Raw genomic sequence first — 23,261 nt, 5'->3', positions numbered from 1 at the left:
CATATGTACTAGAGCTCTATGTTTTCATGCCCAAGAAATGTATTAGCATCTTATTCCCAGTAAATTGTAGGAGTAAACTCTATTAGTCAAGTATAATACTTCTGGATTTTAAGTGTAGATACTTAATATGTTGGTATATAAAACCATATATTGAAAAACATTTTCTGAAAAGATGGAATGGCTACAGTTTGTGTATTTTTTTTTCTGAGAGTAATTGTGTAACTCATTTAAATCTTCTGCTTTCATACTTTAAAATTTGAATACAGAATTAAGGATAGAAAAATATTACTAATGGCATCTGGGTGACAAATTTTAGGGCCATACTGAGAGTCATACACTTTGGGGGGCCAGCCACCACCTTTTACAGGGTTCCTATGAGGAAGAGAGAGGAATAAAGAACTTGTAGATAGAATGATAGGCCTAGCCAAGAAGAAAGAAACAGAGGATAGCTTTCCAGAGGACCTGGGTCAATACCCAACGAACCAGGACTTTATTCAAAAGGGCTTTTTTATAACAATGCCAAGGGGCGAGGCAAAAGACCTCCCCCTTGCTAGATACAGTCAAGTGCAGACCCTTCCAAATACCTGGTACCCAGGCCCGTGGTCCAGTCATCCTCTTTTGCAATCCTGCTAGGTAAAGCAAGCTCAGATTTCACTAGGAAGCCTCTGCGGGCTCCCACAATACATGTAACTTATCTGTGAGGACTCACTCTGTTTATATGTGAAGCTTTAAATCCATCCTCTGTATGCCTCTGTGTGGTATGTTTAGCCATATGATGTTCCATTGGGTTTTGCTATAAGGACACCGAAGAGTCAAGAGGTTAGAGAAGGCATAACACCATTCTCCTGTCTGATCTGTGCTACACAGCAATGGTTTTTTTTTTTTCACATCTTGAAAATTCTGTTTATTGACTTTATGTGCATATTATTGCTATCTTTTATTACAGAGAAGTATCTTGTCCTAATTGAAATATAACATGCTGCCATTCAAAATGTTAACTTTAAACTGGTCACGCTGTATTAAATACTCCTCAAACCATAAAGCAATTTGATTTTCAAGTTTGTAAAAGGCTAGATGTTTATTTGGGTAAGCAGTGCTGAACACAAAAATCTCAGTTATGTGTCTCTACAGCTAGCTTTAGGCAAGTTAGGTTGCATCATTTAGGGGGATAGAATGCCCCTCCCATTGTGTACATACTGGGTAAAATGAATTTGAAATCACTCTCAGGCAACCAGGAAAGAGTCCGTTCTCCCATTTGCTTGTTTCTATATTCACCCTGAGAACTAGTTAAAAATCTTTTTTTTTCTTTTATTGAAAATAGATTCCTTCTCATACAATCTCCTGATTATAGCTTCCCATTCCTCTACTCTGCCCAGCTCCTCCTTCATCTTAATATAATTTATTTTGCCATCTTTGGCTGTTATCTCTCAGAAGCCTGTTCTTTTCTAAACAGAGACAGAAAGAGAGTGGGTCTAGTAGTGAGGGAGGGTGGGTGGTGATACTTTTACTGTAGGATTGCCCATTTATCCTTATTCACTGTGGTATCTGCAGAACACTTGAATTAGACAGTACTGAATACACAAGCATCAGGCATGTGGGATGAGGCCTTTCCTTCTACATGCTGCTCTAACAAGAGATGGAATCTCTTACCCATTGTCCCCACAGTCCTGGGGGTAACTGCTTCTGCTCCTAGTCACTCTGGGTTTACTCTATTTTCGCCCACAGACTCCAATACCTATTTCACCATTTCTTTTTTTTTTTTTTTTTTTGGTTTTTTCGAGACGGTTTCTCTGTGTAGCTTTGCGCCTTTCCTGGAACTCGCTTTGGAGACCAGGCTGGCCTCGAACTCACAGAGATCCGCCTGGCTCTGCCTCCCGAGTGCTGGGATTAAAGGCGTGCGCCACCACCGCCCGGCTATTTCACCATTTCTTACATAAACTCTTCTCTGTCAAAGGCCTCAATAGGATAGTTTTCCTCTATACATCCTGTCTAATACATCCAACATTTTAGGATTTCTACCATATGAAAAGGGTCTTAGATCTATTTACACATCTTGTTCTTCTCTCCAAATACTTTTTAGTGCTTCTGTGATCTGTTTTAATTGTCCTCAAGAAGTTTCCTTTCAGCTGTCAAGAACTAAAAAGCCATGAAACTTCTGTGTGTACGGCTTCTTCCTGCTGACTCGGCAGGTACTGTCAGAATTTCCTGACAGATAGATATCAAAGGTATTCCACATGGGTCCAGTTGCTCACTTTGCTGTCCTTACCCGGCTCTGAAAGTATCCTTTGTGATATCATCTCTCCATCCTGGGCTGTTTTATTCAATAGACTTCGCAAATTATGTTTCTGTTGAGTTTTTGTATTTTCAGGCATGTAGGGCACCCATTTCTCCTTTGCAATCTACTTAATTGAAGGTCTTATTCTATTACAGAGACCTGAGTCACGGGGATACCCTGGAGGACAAACTGTATCTGACAGACCTTAGTGTTTTGTATTACTCACACGACAAGAAGGTGCGACATGCCAGCCTACCATCCTCTTCTTCTGCTACGTTATCAATCTCACTTCACTTCCACTTTATCTGATGACTTTATTTGAACAAAGAACTCTTCTGACACAAAATACATTAAAAACTAATAGCATAAATTCTCCTCCACATGTGCAGAGGTTTCCTCTGAATCCGAGGATAAAATGTCTGCATTTTAAGGAGAGACCTTCTTTAAAAATATATAAAACGCTACATGACCCATAACTCAGAATTCAGTGTACAGTTTTCTCTCAGGTGTTACAATATTTTGAAAAGAAAACTATTTTCCCTTTATGTATTTAAAAGTATTGCTATTTGCGTGTAAAGTACACAGAAATTCAAAGTCTATATTCCTTGAAATTGCCCTTGTGGTTTCAAATAATTTATTTAAAAAGGTACATTCAGTGAAACTTCATAATGCCAGAGTACAAGATAAGTTCTTCACTATAAAAAATAATATGTTTAATTCCCTGGATTTAATTAGCCAAACAAGAATAAATTAAGAGACACATTGAGCTCCCAAGATTCTAAGTCATTACATTTTACATTAATATGTATTAGTTCCAAGCAGTAAATGAAAATTATATATGAAAGGATTTGAAAGTTATAAAGTATTAAAAGGAATGAAATGCATATATTTGAAGCTGTCTTCTCAATAAAAGTGAATTCCTCAGAAAAAAACCCTGAAAAACATAAAAATGCAAGAAAGTGAATGACAATGTAGAAACGACACTGAAAGTGTGAGTGGAAACCATTTAAAAGTAGGATTCAATTCACTTACCATTCTCAAAGTGGCAAATTCATATTACTGGTTATTAGTTAAGATAAGCAAATGTAAGAGCATTATTCTTTAAGCATATTATGTTTGTAATACTTTCTCATAGTATTATATTTAATATAGATGTTCCTTTTTTCAAAAGTATAAATTTCCACAATATCCTTTATTATCTTATGATATTTTATTCACTCTTTAATAATTTATTACATGTCTGCAATGTATTTTGATCATATCTACCACCCTCTTCAAATCCCCTTACATTATACCCCACCCCCCCCCATCCCCCACCCGCCACAACATCATGTCAACTTTCTTTGTTCTTAGTAACTCCCTGAGTTCAAATAGCACACATGGATATAGGGCCATCCACTGTAGCATGGGCAACCTACCATGACCATACCACTAAAACAATTCTCCCCCTCGAAGCAATCATCAACAACCAATAGCCCTCAGTTAAAGGTAGAGCCTCATAAGGCTCCACTTCATGCTTGTGGGAATTCTGACTGCCTTGATCTTTTTAGGTTGTTATGAAGGTAACAGCTACGGTAAATTCATGAGAGAAATGCTCATGTAATGTCCATAAGGCAGCATTTTTGCAGCATTCTTTCGAATCCTCCAGATCCTACATTTCCCCCCTCCCTTTCTGTAGTGTTTCCTGAGGGACAATGATATAGATGCGCGATTTAGGGCTAAACAGTCAACACCCAATTCTCAGCTCTTTGACTTGTTATAAGTCTTTGTGTTAACCACTTCCTACTGCAAAAAGCAATTTCTCTGAGCAAGGTTGACAGCAGTACAAATCTAAGGATATAAGCATAAAATTTAGATGGCAATTTGGCAACATGAATATTTGGTAAAATTGTAATAGTGGTAATAGTGTGTTCTGTCCTAGGGTCCATGACTCTCTAGTCATGAGCTTTTGAGCAGATTTCTAGTACCAAGTTGAATTCCCTCCTGTGTTGCAGGCCACAAACACAGTCAGAAAGCAGTTGATTACTCCTGTAACAAGAACGTCATTATTGCACCATGTTGTACATTCTGCCTAGCAGGTTGGTTTTGTAGGATGCAGGCTTCAGTGCTATGTAAGACCATCAATAGCTTTTCTCTCCCGTCTAACTGAATAGCACTTTCTGGCATTTTGAAAGCTACCAGCAGGAAGGAAGTTTTCCAGTCAGTTCAAGAGGGATTTCTACTATGCCTTACATTCAATGTGACTGGTGTCTTCAATAGAGTTTTGCCATCTAGTTACTATGTGTAACAGAAAGGGATGCCAATAGGTTATATTGTATTGATGGACTCTGAGACATCCTTGACCAATAACTTGTAGAGTAGTAGCCCAGGCCTGATACTGAGTTTTGTTTAATAATCCATCTCTTATAACAGCCTTGTTCACCTATGCAGGGCTCCTCTGTTCAAAATTATTTTTCATTTTAAGCTGTGTTTTAAATTTCTCCTACAAAAGTGTGGTTTCCATATGGCTTTTTCATATCTTAGTTTTAAGGAGCCCAGCTCCTATCTTCTCCTCTCCTCTGTCCCCTTACCTCAATACTCACTTCAACTTTTTTTTTTTTTTTTTTTTTTTTGGTTTTTCGAGACAGGGTTTCTCTGTGCAGCTTTGCGCCTTTCCTGGGACTCACTTGGTAGCCCAGGCTGGCCTCGAACTCACAGAGATCCGCCTGCCTCTGCCTCCCGAGTGCTGGGATTAAAGGCGTGCGCCACCACCGCCCGGCTTCACTTCAACTTTTAATCTATAGTGTTTCTACCCTTTCCTTCTTTCATGTCATTTGTGTTCTAAAAACTCTTTTAATTATGCTTTTTAATTGGGTTGTAAGATGTATCTTTCCATATGGCTTTTTTTACACACCCATCACTTTTGTTAACCTTTCCTCCTGCCTTCTTTTCCCCCATCCACACATCCCCTATCTGGTCCCAATATTCCCCATCTCCACTTTCTTTTTTTTTTTTTTTTTTTTTTTTACATTTTGAATTTTTTTTTTTATATTTCTTTTTTTTTATTAATTTATTTTGCAATACAATTCAGTTCTACATATAAGCCACGGATTCCCTTGTTCTCCCCCCTCCCGTCCCCCTCACCTTCCCCCCAAACCCCCCCCCCCCCCCATTCCCATCTCCTCCAGGGCAAAGCCTTCCCCACAGACTGAGGTCAACCTGGTAGACTCAGTCCAGGTAGGTCTAGTCCCCTCCTCCCAGGCCGAGCCAAACAATCCTGCATAGGCCCCAGGTTTCAAACAGCCAACTCATGCAATGAGCACAAGATCTGGTCCCACTGCCTGGATGCCTCCCAAACAGATCAAGCCAATCAACTGTCTCATCCATTCAGAGGGCCTGATCCAGTGGGGACCCCTCAGCCATTGGTTCATAGTTCATGTGTTTCCATTCATTTGGCTATTTGTCCCTGTGCTTTATCCAACCTTGGTCTCAACAATTCTCGCTCATATAAACCCTCCTCATTCTCGCTAATTGGACTCCCAGAGATCCACCCGGGGCCTAGTCATGGATCTCTGCATCCAGATCCCTCAGTAGTTGGATGAGGTTTCTAGCACAACAATTAGGGTGTTTGGCCATCCCATCACCAGAGTAGGTCAGTTCGGGCTGTCTCTCGACCACTGCCAGCAGTCTGTTGTGTGGGTATCTTTGTGCTCACTCATAGCAGGATACTAGACATGAAACAAGGATGACTTGTCTGCTACTCACATCACCAGGGAGGCTACCTGGAAAACAGGACCCCAAGAAAGACACAGGGATCACCCAATGACAGAGAAATGGAATGAGATCTACATGAACAGCCTGGACATGAGTGGGGGTAATGAAAGGCGAGGGTTGAGGGAAAGAGAGCTTGGGGGAGCGGGAGATCCCAGCTGGATCAACAACAGAGAGGGAGAACAAGGAATAGGAGACCATGGTAAATAAAGACCACATGAGAATAGGAAGAAGCAAAGTGCTAGAGAGGCCCACAGAAATCCACAAAGATACCCATCTCCACTTTCATTTCATCTACAGTCTATGCTCCTTCCTGCTTTAGTGAACCACCACCAATGGCTCATTTCTAGTTTGTTGCTCCCCCATATATACTCTACATTTAATGCAAGATACAAAAAACTTGAGCTAGGAACCACATATAACAAAGAAAATGTGACATTTGTTTTATTTTTTAAGCCCTAAATGAAATTCTGTTGTGAATATGTATATTTTTTCTTATTCATTCAAAAGTTGATAGATATATAGGTTAGTTTTACTTCCTAAATATTGTGAATAAAGCTCTGTAAACATGGGTATGCAAGTATATCTATAGAATCTACTTGATGTGCGTATCTTCTTGGATTAAGAAAGAATTGCTCTAACAGATTTTTCTCACACATATGTTGTACAAATTGACAGGGATGTCAACAAGTTCAGTGACAATCCTCTTTGCTTTATAGATAGACAACCAAGGATATATCTGAAAGGGTTTTGGTTTAATGTAGAGCTTTTGTAATTAAATACAATCTACAATTTAATATCCCTATAGTAATACCATGGATGTTTGTGATCTTTAAATGAATCACATAATAATTTCCAAGTCTCTATAAAGTTTTTATTCTCTCCCATCATCCTTAGAAAGCATAAATTTGTGTTGACACAGACTTCATGCTCTTCAACTTGACTGGTATTGCTCATTAAATCTCTAACTTAACTTCTCTGACTCTGAATTAAAATATTTGGTATAGATTTCTGTAACTAACCTGTAGTTCATGTGTATGTAATTAAAACTACTAGTTGTTGCATATAGAGAACCTCTTATAAGTAACAGAATCTGAGATGTTAACATAAAACCTAAAGACCCAGAATTAAGATCTCACTTTACAAAACAATTGAAGGTAGGTGCAGCTGCTCAATTAAGCCCTAATATGAAGACTATGGGTAAAAGTAAGAGGCCACTTCTTGGTCTAGTCTATGGACCTGTGGACTGCTCCCTCTTTATTTTCCTTTCGGTATACCAGTGAGGATGTGGATGTGATGGTGAGAGGAAGAGCGGCCACATTTGTGAGGTTTACCTCATGCTGATAAAGACAGTGCCTTTGTTTTGGTTACTTGGTTGCTATAAAAAGTTATCATAGGCTGGGGTGGGGGTGGGGGCTAAACAACAGAAGTGTCTCATAGTCTGGAGCTGTACGTTTAAAATCACCATGGCAGCAAAGTTAACATCTGGTAAGAAGATTGCTCACCCCATCCTTTAGATGGTAGATACCGGGTTTGAGAGCTCTCTGGGCTCTATTTGAGGAAGACAATAGCTCATTCCTAAGCTCCTTAGCCTTATGACTTACTCACTTTCAAAAGTTCCACTTCACATTCAATCCTATTATATTTCTTAGGATAGATTCAACAAGTTAGTTTTGGCAAGGGGCATAGTTAATCTCTAACAGATGTGATGAGTCTGATGCTATCCTGGGCTATACATATAGGAATTAAGAGGGCACCATTCTATCTATTTAGATGACCACAATTTTGACTTTCTCTACTGTATCTAAACAAGAATCCTAACTCATACAATCAACATATACGAAAGTCCTGTGCTGAGCTATTTAATACAGTGGATGATTCTGATTCACTTGTTTACTTGCTGTCTAAATTTAAACAAATTAATTAAAATTGTATAAACTCAATTCCTTTCCCCAGTGTAAAATGTGTTTTGCTATAAGGAGGAGATAGTTAATCCACATATGTGCTTGCCTCTGTACTTGACAAAAAAAAAAAAAAAAAAAAAAAAAGCAAACACAACAAGCCTTCAAAAGGTTTTTTTTTTTTTTTTTTTTTTTTTTTTTTTTGAGACAAGATTTCTCTGTGTAGCTTTGTGCCTTTCCTGGAACTTGCTTGGTAGCCCAGGCTGGCCACAAACTCACAGAGATCCGCCTGCCTCTGCCTCCTGAGGGCTGGGATTAAAGGCGTGCGCCACCATTTGCTAGTGTTATAATTAAGGCTATATGTCAACTCTTTCTATTGTGTAGATAAACTCTTAGCAAATAATAATCTCAAGTGTTTCTTGGATGTTACACTTGGTCTGATGACAGTTCTTTAGAATATCCACCCCACCCCCATTACCCTTTTTACTAAAAATATTTTTTTCTCATGTGATATATCCTGATTACAGTTTCCCTTCCCAGTTACTCCCGTCCTCCCCTCCCATTTGGATCCATCCCCTTTCTGTCTCTCACTAGAAAAAAAAAAAAACAGGCTTCTAAGGGATAATAATAAAATAAGTTAATAAAACAAAAACGAACACATAGGAATAGGATAGAACAAGCAAATAGAAGGAAAAGAGCACAAGGAAAGACACATACATACACACACACACAAACAAATAAACAACCAAACCAAAATAAAAACACACAGACATAGGTGCAGGACACACTTCTTTGTTCACTCAGGAATCCCATAAGAACACTAAATTGGAAACCATATATGCAAATGACCTGTAGGGTAAAAAAGAGAGGAAATATATAAATAAAAAATTAAAAATAAGATAAAATTAAAACACACACACACACACACACACACACACACACACACACACACACACACTACCCTGACAGGACATTTTGAGACAAGGAACCTCCCAAGATGCCTTTCAGTGGTTTTCTGTCAGACCTCTACTACTGGGCATGGAGCCTATCCTTAAGAACAGTTTGTTTCCCTAGTAATGCTCCCTTGGGAAAATCTAATTTTTCATATGCAAGTGGTTATCAGTTGGGGATAGATCCTTGGTTAAGGGTGGGGGCATGGACCCACTTCTCCTTTCATCTATAAGACCCCGTCTGGTGCAGACTCATGCAGGATCTGTGCATGTTATCTCCGTCTCTGTGAGTTCAAATATGCCTCAGTCCTGTTGTATTTAGAAGGACTCTTTCTCCTGGTACCCTCCATACCTTCTGGATCTTACACTCTTTCCATCTCCTGTTCTGTAGTTTTCCCTGAGCCCTGAGAGGAGGGGGAATTTGATGGAGACATTCCTTTTAAGGCTGAATGTCTCAAGATCTCTCACTCTCTGAATATTGTTTGGCTGTGGATCTCTGTATTTGTTTCTATCTGTTGCAGGAAGAAGTTTCTCTGATGATGGCTGAGCAAGACACTGACCTATGAGTGGAGCAGAATATCATTAGGAGTCATTTTATTGCTATTTATTCCTCTTGTAGAACAGTAGTGTTTAGTCACCCTAGGTCCCTGAGCTATTTAGTCTCAGGTCCTTGGTCACCGGAGCTGTGCTGGGTATGGGCTCCAACTTGTGAAACGGGCCTTAAAGTCAAAGGTGATACTCTTTGGCTTATTAGTCAGGGTTCTCTAGAGGAACAAAACTGATAGAATCTCTCTTTCTCTTCCTCTCTCCATCTCTATCTGTCTGTCTGTTTCTGTGTGTGTGTGTGTGTGTGTGTGTGTGTGTGTGTGTGTGTGTGTGTGTGTGAGAGAGAGAGAGAGAGAGAGAGAGAGAGAGAGAGAGAGAGAGAGAGAGAGAGAGGGACAGAGAGGGAGGGAGAGAGAGACACAGAGAGAGACAGAGGGAGAGAGAGAGAGAGAAGGAGATTGACTAGAATGGCTGTCTACCAATTGAAAGTCTAAGAATCTGGGAGTTGTTCAGTCCACAAAGCTGGGTGTCTCAGCTGGTCTTCAGTATATTCCAGAATTCCCAAGAAGTAGGCTCTTATGCTAGTGAATATTCAGACTTGCCAGTGAGAGCAAGCTTCCTTTCCTGCATCTTTTATAAAGGCTGCCAGCAGAAGGTGTGGCCCAGGTCAAACATGGTTGTTCCCGCCTCAAAAAATGTGAATTTAAGGTGGGCCTTCCCACTTTAAAGAATCCAGATGAAAGGTAGGCGTTCCCACTTCAAATGATTTAATTAAGGAGAAATCCCTCACAGGTATACCCATCTTCTTGGGTTTTACTTAATTGCAGATATAGTCTAGTTGACAAGCAAGAATAGCCATCACAAGTCCACCTCTTGTCAAATTGACACACAATCATATCTCTCTATGATATGCTTAATTTCCAGATATAACAATAAGCTGGTCATCATTATGACTAACATGATATAACTATCACAAATACAATCATAGACAAATTATATGTTCAACCAGGTGATAATTACATCTAACATGATATAACTACTCCCACACAACCACAAATATATTACCGATTTTAGAATAGGTGACAGGGGACATTCTTTTAGTATTTCAAACTTAAATATGATAACCAATGATATTCTTTTAACTGATGTTACATTACATGATAAAGAAATCACGGAAAGAAAACACAAATATCTGTACAAATACATTCTTAACAACACATGACAGAAACCCTCATGTCAATTATATCATTATTTATGCAACTGGTCATGTGGCAGTAGCTGGTATTTGTAACTACCTTTCTCTACTATCTAGTCTGTATTTCCTCCAACCTCAGCAGGTCATGTTTCTTTTCTTAGGGGAGTGATCCATACACTCATTCCTGAAGGGACTATGCCCTTTGTCATCCTGCCTAGATTTAGTTGTATTTTTCCATTGACTTTAATCACAGGACATGGTAGCACCAAGATCCTAAAAGATCTCTTCTACTCCAGGCATAATCTTTCTTATTTCCATTGTGGAGAAGCAATCCAGTTCTCCTGGTAATCTGGATCAATCACCCCTCCTAACACTGCTATTTCTTTCTTACCTTGGTGCCTTATGAGCATTAGAAGCCCGAAGTGGGCAGGTGGGAGTCTGACCTTCCAGTTCAATGGAATGTTTATTGTGGCTCCTGGCAGGGGCACTCCTCTCTGAAACCAAAACTTCTAGGCCAGCAGAACTTAAGTGCATGGGAACAGGAAGCACACATTTTCGTGGTAGGTCACTAGGGGTGATTCCTGGACCTGTGGATCCTGGCTATGGGAGAAATCATATCATATATTGGATGCTGATTTGAAGCATATAGCACCTTCTGTAGAACTCTGCCCCAGCCCTTCAAGCTGCTGCCACCTAATTGGTGCTATAACTTTGTCTTCAAAAGGCCATCCCATCTTTCTGTTCATCCAGCTGCTTCAGAATAATGGGAAACATGGTAAGACCAGTGGATTTCATGATTGTAGGCTGTTGCACACCTCTAGCTGTGAAGTGAATTACTTGGTCAGAAGCAATACTGTGTGGCATACCATGATGGTAGATATGACATTCTGTAGGTCCACAGATGGTGGTTTTAGCAGAAGCATTAGGTTCTGCAAAGGCAAATCCATTACCAGAATAAGCATCTACTCCAGTAAGCACAAAGTGTTCTCCTTTCCATAGAGGAAGTGGTTCAATGTCGTCAATCTGCCACCAGGTTGCTGGGTGGTCACCCCCAAAGAATGGAGTCATATTTGGGGTCAATGTTGGTCTCTGCTGTTAGCAGATCTGGCACTCAGCAGCCTTGGTGAGTGTAAATCCATGTTGTTGAGTCCGCTCATAACTTCTATTTTTTCATCATGGCTATTTTGTTTATGGGTCCACTGAGCAATGACACGGATGGCTGTGGAAAGGGGCTGACTTTCCTTAGAACAGGTCTGATCTACTTGATTTCTGAACTCCTTCTCTGTTTATGAAGTCACTTTTGATCAGCATTTACATGAGATACATATATCTTTCCATCCATCACCCATTTAGAACCTGCTCTTTAGAAGTGATATTGCTGTAGAGTTTCCTGTGTGAAGTCACCTTTGATCATCATTTATATGAGATACATATATCTTTATATCCATCACCCAGTTAGAATCAACTTTTTAGAAGTGATATTGCTGTAGTGTTTCCTGGTATGTTTAAACCTGACATCTGAAACAAACAAAAGTATTTAAGTGTGTGAGTGGTTTTTTTTTTTTTTGTTGTTGTTGTTGTTTTTCTGCAGTAGGTACCACATGCATGCCTGGTATCTATGGAAGGCAAAAGAGAGTGATAGATCCTCTGGAACTGGAGCTATAGATGGTAGTGAGGCTCTGTATAGGCCTTGGGAACTGAAACCTGATCCTCTGCAAAAGTAGTAAGTGTTCTTGACAGGGAATCAGCAGTTTTGAGCATGTGGTTCAGTACTGCAAGTTTGGTATCTGGATGAAATGAATCTAGGGAGTGTTAAATTAAGTGGGATTCCAGCAGGATTGTTCTCTGCATGGTTCCCTTGAAGACTTTCATACAGCATGTGTCATTAAACCTTCAGGAGAGAGTTTTAATTGAAGAATTTTCCAGGATTATTTAACCAAGTAGCTCCTCTCTTCCTAAAGCCTCACACACAAATCTGAAATGAGACTCTGGTTTGGAAATGCTACTTGATGTTGCCATCAGGGTCAGGAGAAAGAGCTCTGTGACTCTCTGCTAACATAGCTGTCTTATTCTCTTAAACTGTTAATACAATGCTTTCATGACTCGGTCTCTCTTGCTCCTTAAACTTATCTCAGTATTCTACATAAATAATAACAACTATTACCAGGGTCTGTCCTTGAGCCAAGTTCTCTTTTCTCTACTGTTCCTGACACCCCAGTAGCTAAGGAACTTCATATGTTCAATGCCTGGACATGCTATCTTGCTTACTTAACAAGTATATTTACTTTGAAGTTACCACGATACCAGTGTGGTTTGTGGATGACCTTCCTGGTAATGGAATTGACTCATTCTATTTTCTTTCTCATAAGATAATGTGAGTAATGATGTTATTTCTAATGCTCAGAGAAAGGAATCTGTAAACTAGTATTCAAAATTTGTAGCTTGACTCAAAGAAATCATAGCTAAATAAAGTATGATCAACAGGAATTTCAATCAGGATGTGCTTAACTGTATTATGGGTACAATATGTGAAAATTTGTATAATGTGCTGGCTAGAATTCTTTGAAGACCAGAATACTTTGAAGACTTGGCTCTTGTCATTGTTTCCTATTATTTAATAAGAAGATGATAGTCATGTATAGGCCTGTACAAAGGACATGTTTCACTCAGTGGGAGATGGCTATCAATAAAAGAGATCAAAGCTGCAGTTAAAGTCTGTTATCTGGGCAACATCGGTAATAGATGCAAAAATAAAATAAAATAAAATTTAATAGCCAGTTCCAGTCACTAGTTAAGCTAATAACACTCTATCTACAGGGAGATAGGCTGATGTAGTAATTATAGTGAACTAGCTTCTGTATTCACAGTGCTACTCATCTTCAGTTGCAGCTCTACTATTTACAAGTCAGGTGACTTTGCCGAAGTTACTTAAACTCTTATCCCTTTAGGAACCACCAGCTAGAAAATGAGACCAGTAGTACAGTGCAATCTCTGAAGCTGAGGATTAAAGAAATAGTTTGTCTACTGGGTTGGGTTGGGGATTGGGTAGACTTTAGAAAATAAGACTCCCTACAAGAACACACATACACATATGCCTACATGAATGAAAAACTTCTATCTTGGCAGAATGCTATGTTGCTATTCTAATTCATATATACCAAATAGTACATTTAGCTAAAAGATCTTTGGGTCACCAACTAGCTCCCAAATAAACACAGAGAGACTTATTATTAATTATGAATGCTTGGCCTTAGCTTAGGCTTGACCCCTAGCTCTTTTAGCTTAACTTAACCTGTTTTTATTAATCTATGTTTTTGCCTGGGGCTTTTTACCTTTCTTTCATTCTGTATGTCCTACTTTCCTGCTTCCTCTGTGTTAGCTGGCCCCTGGTGTCTCCCTGTCATTTCCTTTTCTTATTACCCCTAGGCTAAACTCTTCCTCCTACTTGCTCTCCCTGTCCAGAAGCCCCACCTATACCTCCTCCTCACTATTGGCCATTCAACTTTTTATTAGGCCAATCAGGTGCCTCAGGCAGGCAAGGTAAAACAGCAACACATCCTTACAAAACTAAACAAATGCAACACATCTTTGTATAGTTAAATAAATATTCTACAACAGATCTTATCTGTTTTTCTTAATCATGCTATCTAGGTAGTCTTAGGAGGTTTAAGGCTCAACTCCAAAGAAAGTAGGAGGGACAGTTCACCCCCTTAAAGTAAAAACCAGTCTTGTATGTAGAACTTTGCTAGGACTATGGAGAATGTGATAGTAGCTTGGGGAGACCTCTGGAGACAGTGGATTTGTTAAACAAAGAACATTTAAAAGGGATGTCAAAAGCTGCTGACAGAGTATTCCCAGCATCTCCACATCACAGCAGGAGTTAAAGGGTGTGTGTGGGGGGAGATGGTATGGAGAGTTGAAAATGAAAGTACGGAAAGAATCACAACCCAAAACGTTGCCTTGTTTCTCAATCTCCTCCTCCCCTTGACCTGAGCAGAGGGAAAGGAAATACGTTGCTCTTCCTGTCCTACCCATTATCCTATGGCTGGCTTCAGCACTGAAGCAGGCCTGTGGGAAAAGGATGCTGACAGGGGACCAATGAGTTTCATGCACAATTAACTGATGCTGGTCTTGTATGCTAGTTCAGACTAAATATTTCGATCACATGGGTTAGGATATTTTCATCGTCGACACAAGATGCAGAGTCGGGGGGACACATGTATTCTAAAACAGAGGCAGGAGTTAGTTCAAAGGCAAACTGGAAGTGGGACTGGATACAATACTGGTGAAGCATTTGCCCATCTGATGACATTTGCGTTGCACTGCTTCTTATGTGTCCTGTGTACTTCATGAAGGTGATAGGATGAAGTAAACTGGCGGTTTTAAAACACATTGCTTAGTTAAAACTGTCTTGATCCAGAGCACAGAGAGAAGGTACTAGTTCAATGCACTTCATTTTGCTGTCTATACCTTGAATAAATCAATGAAAAACAAAAATATCCATTTCTGGTGCCCTAGAAACTGCATTGAGAAAATCCAGGCATTTACAGCTCAGGGAATGTATTAAGTAGTAGTTCCTTCATGGATAGAAGGTACAACTCAATAGGCAGAACTACAATGGTTTTCTTAAAAGGCTTGCAAAACCTACTGGGCAGATGTTGTGTTTTGAGTGCTAAACCAGACGGAAGCTACAGTAGTGGGGGTGTAAGCACTTCCACAGGAAAAAATATAAAACCATCACACCGGATGCTACGGAAACCATGTGGAGTGAAGGAAATGCAAGCCCGTGAGTTAGGCCTTTGAAGGTCTGCACCTGCTCTTAGATGACTTGAGATGGTGTGTCAGACTTCTCTCACACAGGAGTGGTACCACGTGGTTTTTAGGAGAATAAGACTACTATCTCTCCAGACAGAGAAACACTCTTACATGGGCATCTGTTTCCTAAAGTAAGAACATAGGAAAGGCTGGTGTGTGAGTAACAGCAACTAACGTACTAAGTTGGTGACTGAAGAACTTCTCAACCCATGTTCCAATTTCTGGAACTCTTAGCTATAAAGAAATTAACTCAGTTAGCATCTCTATTCCCAGATCAACCAAAACTTTCATGAACGACTGGGACATTTTTATCCATTTTTTCCCTTCTAAACTAATTTTTGGGACTAGGTTTGGGGATGGCAGTTGAATTTATTTCTACAAAACACACAAAAAAAGCATCTCAGACTTAAAACATAAATATTTATTAGAATTTTACTGCAGAAACTGGAAGTATATATACACTTGCTGGAATCTCTACAGGAATATCAAATATAAAATCTTTTTTTCAAAAGGCTGAAGTGCCTCTGACTTGTTCATACATAAACCCTGTTTCTAAGTTACAACCTGTAAATCACAAATGTCCTTCGATTTCTGCATAGACCTTAGACTTCTGTACACATGAAATAGCCCACAGACTCATGTCCATACTGTAGCTATTATTAATACATTTGCAATCCAACCTCCATGTATTGAAATTCATCCCCCTGAAATACTACCAGGAATTGAAAATTATATAAAGTGCAAAAACTAAAGTAACTATGATTTTCCCTCTTAAATCTCTCCAATAGCTTCTGAAGAACTTCTCAACCCATGTTCCAATTTCTGGAACTCTTAGCTATAAAGAAATTAACTCAGTTAGCATCTCTATTCCCAGATCAACCAAAACTTTCATGAACGAAAGTTCTTATAAACCCCACACCCTGTATGTGGCCTGCAAGAACCTATTTATTGTAGCAACCTGCTCTTCCACCTTGTTATGTTTTGTATTCCCTGCTTCACTGGGAGAGACCTTTTTGTTTTTTTCAGTTCCTCTAAGGTTCCTGCTTTTTGCTCCATCTAAGGTTTTCCAAATGTTCTTCTTTGCCTGAAACATGTCTTTGCCTCCCCCATGCACGCAGAGTACAAATCTCCCACCCACTCCTTCATTTCTCGGCTTAAATGTCACTTGTTTAAAAAAAGACTTTTTTGAGTTACCAATCAAAACTGTTCCTTTTCCTGACTTTTCTCTAGCATAAAATATTGTTTGCAATACCATAAATGCATTACTTGGTTTGAAATGAATGGGCAGATTGAAAGGGATCAGGCAACATGATGACAAATACTACTTTTTTATTATTTTAGACAACATGTCAGACTTGGGAAATTGTGGACAGATTGAGATTTCCTAGGGTTTCTCAGCTAGGAGGAGCTGCATAGAACTCTTATTCCTAAACGGCAGCCCACAAGAAGAGAAAGCAGATGAAGGAGCAGGGCCTGAGGCCAATGACTTGTGCACCAGATAAATTACCCCCATCACTGGTCAGACAGTGTGAAATGGGTGGGTGGGTGGGGGCAGGAAGGTTTTAATCTCCTACCACATGAGCACACAAGATTGGGGGGGGGGGGTAGCAGAAAAGCCTTTTTTTACATTTCCAATTCAAATTTAATAATTTAAGCTAGACACAAGGAATGTCTATTTTAGACTTTAGAGATAAGTTATCAGCAATTTCATATGTTTCAAATATCACAATGCATGTATATGTTATAAACAAAAGAAACACATCAATATGTATGCATGAATGTGCTGTGGAAGAAGTATCATATATTTATTTATTAATATGTGTTATATGTATAGTATATATGCCATATGGGTTTATACATAGTGCACATACAGATGTCTCACATACACCTGTATACATATCAATTACTATTATTATTTGGTACTGTCTGCCTCTGCAATCATATTGTAGGCCCCAAGAGTATAATAAAGATTGTCTACTTTCTTACGTTCTGCATTTGGGACCCTTCACATCCCAAAATACCCATTAAAATCGGTGGAATGCTCAAAATATTTACTGTGTGATTTGATTTAAGACTCAATAATAGTTGAAGTGGAAGTCATGAATTGTACTGCTGCTCATAATAAAATGATTGGTATTAAAAATTATCGTCTGGACTGTGTTTTTCTAAGATTTCCATTTTAGAAACCCTCAAGCTTACCTCACTGGAAGCTTATCTTTCACTGATAATTTCAGGGAAAAGAATTCACATTTGTAATCGCCACAGCTCCTGAGTCATCAGCTCAGGGAGGACCTATGTTTGTGGAGAAAACAGCCAAAGAAAGAATGTCCTGACCAAATAAGAGCAGTCGGTTTTGCCATGCTGATTTGCTTCTTATTAAAGCAAGGTCAGCAGGCCTTTGGATTCTACATGAGAAGTTAAAAAAAAAAAATCTATATTTTTTAGTGGAAAGCCTCATTTTGGAACCGATTAAAATTTGGTGAACTCTGTGGTCCAACACTTACGGAGGACTTCCTGCTTTCTGGCTACCCCCAGGCGCCTACTTTGTGACCTCAGCCCTCATTAAAGATGCCTTGTGGTGCACTCTCTTATCAGTCCTTTTCTTGCATTTCATTTACTCCTTACGCTGGCACTAGGAGAGCTTTCAAATGCGCTCTTGACAGTGCAGTTTCTTTGGTTCGTGAGGAGTCTATTTCTAGCCACGGATTTTGTGTCATATCCCTTGTCTTTTGTTTTGCTAAAATCCTAGTTTATTTGAAGCTTTCAGAGCTTTTATAAGGATACTGATTAGCAAAAAGAGGAAAAAATGGAGCCAAACAGCATTTTCAAGCTCTCATGCAGAAGACCAGATTTAAACATATATATGGTAAATTCAGCTTTGAAGATACAGAGAAAAGAACTGACACATCAAAATGATGTAATAATTGTCTGACCAGTAGATGTATCTCATCTACAAATCCTTGGGCCAACACTAAGGTATTGTGAAATTTCTCTTAGCCTTTACTTTTCTTAAGAGATGCTACACCAGAAAACAGTAAAGTTAGATTTTATTTTTGTTAGTAATTAAAAATTAGAGCACGTTAACAATTTTAAAACGTGGTCTTTTTTTTGCCTATCTTCAACATATTCCTCAGCAAAAAAATAACTGTGTCCTAAACTATGACATGTAGTTTTAACAATTATTTAATCTTTTTATTATATATAAGAAAACTCTTTTGAGGTTGTCTAGACACAGATGCATATCATTATCTCACTGTCCCGTTTCCTTGTTTTCTGCTGAAACCTGCTGTAAACTGTCTGAAAACGTCTTAACGGACAAGCTCAGTATCAGTAGAACTGTAGGTGTAAATAATTCACAGGAAGTGCTGACAATATAAGTATCGATGTTCTAGTTCATTTGAACGTAAACAATAGCCATTCCATTTTAAGATGAAGTCTCGCTTCCAAAGCAGGAGAGTCTAGAAATATGTATATCATATAAAACTCTCAGCTCTTGGGCCTCAATGAGCTTCTAAAGTATTAGTTTTATGGGAAAACATTCATTACCCATTTTCTTGATATTTAATGGTTTTCTTTAAAATATGTTGTTTCCACAACACCATCACCCTTTGGTGAGTAGCTGAATTAGCTGAACATTGTCCGCAGCTGCCATGTCTATTGCGGTCTGGCGGTACCGACCACTTACTGTTTTCTTGTGGTGGGGAGTTAGATGACGCTTTCAAAGCAACTCTTACAATAACCAAGAGCCACAAGAATTCTACTTGAGGTGTCAACTTAATAAAGCAAACATTTACCCAAGGCCCCAGGATGGGTACTTCAGAAATTATGAACAGCAAGAAGAGGAGTGTCTCTGTAGCTAAAGTGCACAGCTGACTGACTAGGATTTTCCACTCAGCTAAAAACTACAGGGAGAAACATGAGAGAATACTGCCAATGGCTCGGCACCAGGCAGATCATTTCCTCCAGAAAATATTAGCCTCAGAAGAGAAGTCTGTATGGTTGAACTATTTTTTTTTTAAGTTTTTAAAAATTAGCATGCCAACCAATGGGTTTCTTTGGGGTGTTTTCATACATACTTTGCTCTGGTTGGTCATCCCCTCCTGCTCCCCTCTCCTGTTCTGCCCCTCCCCTTGCTTCCTTTCCCTGAGGAACTCCTTCTCAGCTTATAGGTCACAGTTACTCTGTTGTCTTCTTTTGTCATGGTTTTCCTTTTCTTCATGGCTGAATACTTTTAAAGAACTTTCTATATCATCACAGAATGTGATGTGCAAGGCACAGGCTTTGAACCCATATCACGACGTGCTTTTGAATCCTAGCTCTGTTATATACAGATTGTGCATTCTTAGCTGAGATAACTTTTGGTTTCTAAAGGATTAAAGAGGGCATAATTGTGGAACCTAGTCTCAGTCCAATTGAGAGGACTAAAAAATGTTAGTATGTCAAAATACTTGGATCACAACCATTAATATCCCACCGGGAGCCAGCATGTTGTCTGGTGCTGGGGATGCCTTTCTGTATGCTGTAAATGTGTTGCTCTGATTGATTGATAAATAAAATGCTGATTGGCCAGGAGCCAGGCAGGAAGTATAGTACAGGCAGGATAAACAGAGAGGAGAATTCTGGGAAGTGGAAGACTGAGTCAGGAGACTCTGTCAGCCACTGCCACCATGAGAAGATGCAAAGTACCAGTAAGCCACAAGCCACGTGGCAATGTATAGATGAATGGAAATGGGTTAATTTAAGATATAAGAACTAGATAGCAAAAAACCTGCCATGACCATACATTTTATAAGTGTGTGTTTACTTGGGTCTGAGTGGCTGCAGACCCCAGCAGGACTCGAGAAATCTCCAACTACAGTCTAGGCCCAGGCTGCCAATGAGGGCCATGTCTGGGTCCGTGGTCCTGGTGCAGCTGAGGTCTGTGTTGATGTCTGTGGCCTGTGTCATTTCATGGAGCCATGGAAACCATGAGTGATGGAATCAGAGGGCCATGCTAAGCAGGCCCTGCCCCTTGTTGGATGCTGCAGGAGAAGAGCTGGCATCAATTCTCATGGGAGACCTGGCCCCCAGCACTCAGGAGAACTGGCCTCACCCCTCACCATGGGCAGATGAGAGCTGACTCTGATGGCATGGGAATAGAGGCACTGGCTCCACCCCTCACCTGAGGAGGGTGGCCACAGTGGCCTGGTCAGACGAGCTTAGGTATCACCCAGGCCCACTCTAAACATCTACTCCATCTAGAACCTGTTGGAGCTTGTAAAGGAACTGGTCCTGTGGAATAATACCCACGGGCTCTCCATGACTCTGGGTCAGTTCTAAGAGGAATTTCAGTGAAGATCCAGTGATGATGGTGTACCAGAAACCAGAAGCTTTGAACCAGACCAGTGACTCACTGCAATGATTATTTGCAAGTAAAGCTGATTGGACAAAAGGGTATACTGAGTGACACGTTGTGGCTTCTAATACCACCAGGATGGATGAAGGAGTGTTAGAGAGGCTAGAAAGATGGAGGAGCTGAGGTTCTTTTTGTTGTTGTTTTTCTCTTTGTGTTTGTTTGTTTGCTTGTTTTGTTTCATTTTGATTTTTAAAAAAATTTCTTTTGGAAGGCCATTGCAGTGGGGAGCAGAGGATATGGAGGAACTGGGAGGTGAGCAGAACTGGAGTGCATAATGTGAAATTCCCAAAGATTCAATAAAGAAATCATGTTAAAACGGCCGGGCGGTGGTGGCACATGCCTTTAATCCCAGCACTCGGGAGGCAGAGGCAGGCGGATCTCTGTGAGTTCGAGGCCAGCCTGGTCTCCAAAGCGAGTTCCAGGAAAGGCGCAAAGCTACACAGAGAAACCCTGTCTCGAAAAAAAAAAAAAAAAAAAGAAAAAGAAAAAAAGAAAAAAAAGAAATCATGTTAAGCAAAACAAAACAAAACAAAAACAAAACCACATAAATAGCACAGCACCTCTTTGTTTCCTTCAGTTAATTAACCTGATCACTTCCAAGGTCCAAGGTGGCAAGTATGGCCCACAACATCTCCCGTCAGACTTAGTATGCACACAGAATTTGCTATGGTTTGAATTTGAAGTTTCTGTCACAGACTCACATGTTGAATAGTTGGACCCCAGCTAGCAGTATGATTATGGGAGGTGTCAGAAACTTCAGTCATCATCTTTATCACAGCAGAAGAAAGTAAATTAGAACATCACCTTAGTGTATTTTCCAGAGTGACCTTGAACTGCTGGGGGATAGGGAGTGAAATAATCTATATGCAGAAAAACAATACTGCATGAGCTTTCTTATACATGAAATCTAAAAAAAAGAAAAAAAAATTAACTAGGGATGACATGGTGTATTCAGAGTCTGAGAATACCTTGTGACCAAAAACAACTTGGGGAAGAAAGGGTTTCATAGTCCATCACAGTCCATCAATGAGAGAAGCCATGGCAGGAACTGAGGAACTGAAGCAGAGACCATGGAGGAGGACTGCTTGGTAGCTTGCCCGCTATGGCTGTTCCATTTTCTTTCTTATATAACCCAACATCATGTGCCCAGGGATGGTACCACCTATAGAAGGCAGGGCCCTCCCACATCAATCTACAGAGAAAATGGTCCACAGGCCTGCCATAGGCCAACCGGATGGAGACTATTCCAACCGAGGCTCCTTCTTCCCAGTTGACTTCAGCTTGTGTCAAAAGAAAAAAATAATGGGATAGACAGACAGACTGACTCAATCAGCAGAGACCCTTTTCTGAAAGAGAGAGGGAGAGAGAGAGAGAGAAAGAGAATTCACAGAAGTACAGTGTAGAACAATGGTTACTGGAGAGGCTGGTGGGTAGGAAGAAGGGTTGGTGAGATGCTATTCAAAGGATACAAAGTTTCAAGTAGATAAAAATGAACAAATAGGTTCATTGTATAACATAAAACCAAAGTTAGTACCACTGTGTAATAATAGCAGAGCATCAGGGAGTGGAGTTAGGGAGGAGGGGCAAATAAAAGATGATTTACATACAATTCTCCAGGTAAATTTTCATGTTAAATTGCATGTTTGATAATATTACTTCATAAAATCTGAGTGGAAAGTATAGTACTGGTAAATGAATATGTTATTTTGTTTACTCACAAATATTGTGAAATATTTGCCTGCTGCATCTAGAACTCTAAGTTTTCTATCTGGCAAAATAACATTGGACATTTTATACAAAATGAAAGATTACTTTAAATTTCTTGTGTAAGCAATCCTGGCTACCAGAGATTTTTGCAAATGTCTTAAGAAGAAAATGAAACTGTAACTTAGGTCTTGGAGAACCCTGGGAGAAAAAGAAAACAAAACAAAACAAAAAACAACAGAACTAGCTGCACTGGAGTTACTATTTCCCAGGTGCCTTAGCTGTACAATCACACTGTGTTCTAACAGTCACTCTTATTACTGGTGGAGAAACCAGGGCCCAAATGTTAGTAGAGTGTACTCAAACTGCCTCAGCCCACATGGTACATTCAGCTCCCTCCCAAGAGACAATTCCTGGAGAAGACTAGTTTGGAACTGTCCCCTCTTACGGTCTAATGTGATTGTGTAAGTTACTCGCCTCCTATTTTCTTTAGATTTCTTATTGCTGATGTCATTACATGTCAAGTAAAGTGCCTGGAGCAGCAGAGGTCATGCAAGTGGTTGGTGGATGCTAGTGCTGCTGTGAGGTTAGAGAAAAAGGAAAGAGAGAGAAGAGAGCTAGGAAGGAGGGGTCTCCATTATCACCTCTTTCAAGCCAGTGCATCAAGGGTCAAAAAGGACAGGGGCAACAAAGGCAGAAGAACAGGATAAGCAGTTCCATTTGCTCTGTT

Source organism: Peromyscus californicus, unplaced genomic scaffold, assembly GCF_007827085.1.
Source record: "Peromyscus californicus insignis strain IS unplaced genomic scaffold, ASM782708v3 Scaffold_13__1_contigs__length_99412109, whole genome shotgun sequence".
NCBI lineage: Eukaryota > Metazoa > Chordata > Mammalia > Rodentia > Cricetidae > Peromyscus > Peromyscus californicus.
The sequence above is the reverse complement of the archived record's forward strand: the minus strand, read 5'-3'. Positions refer to the sequence as shown.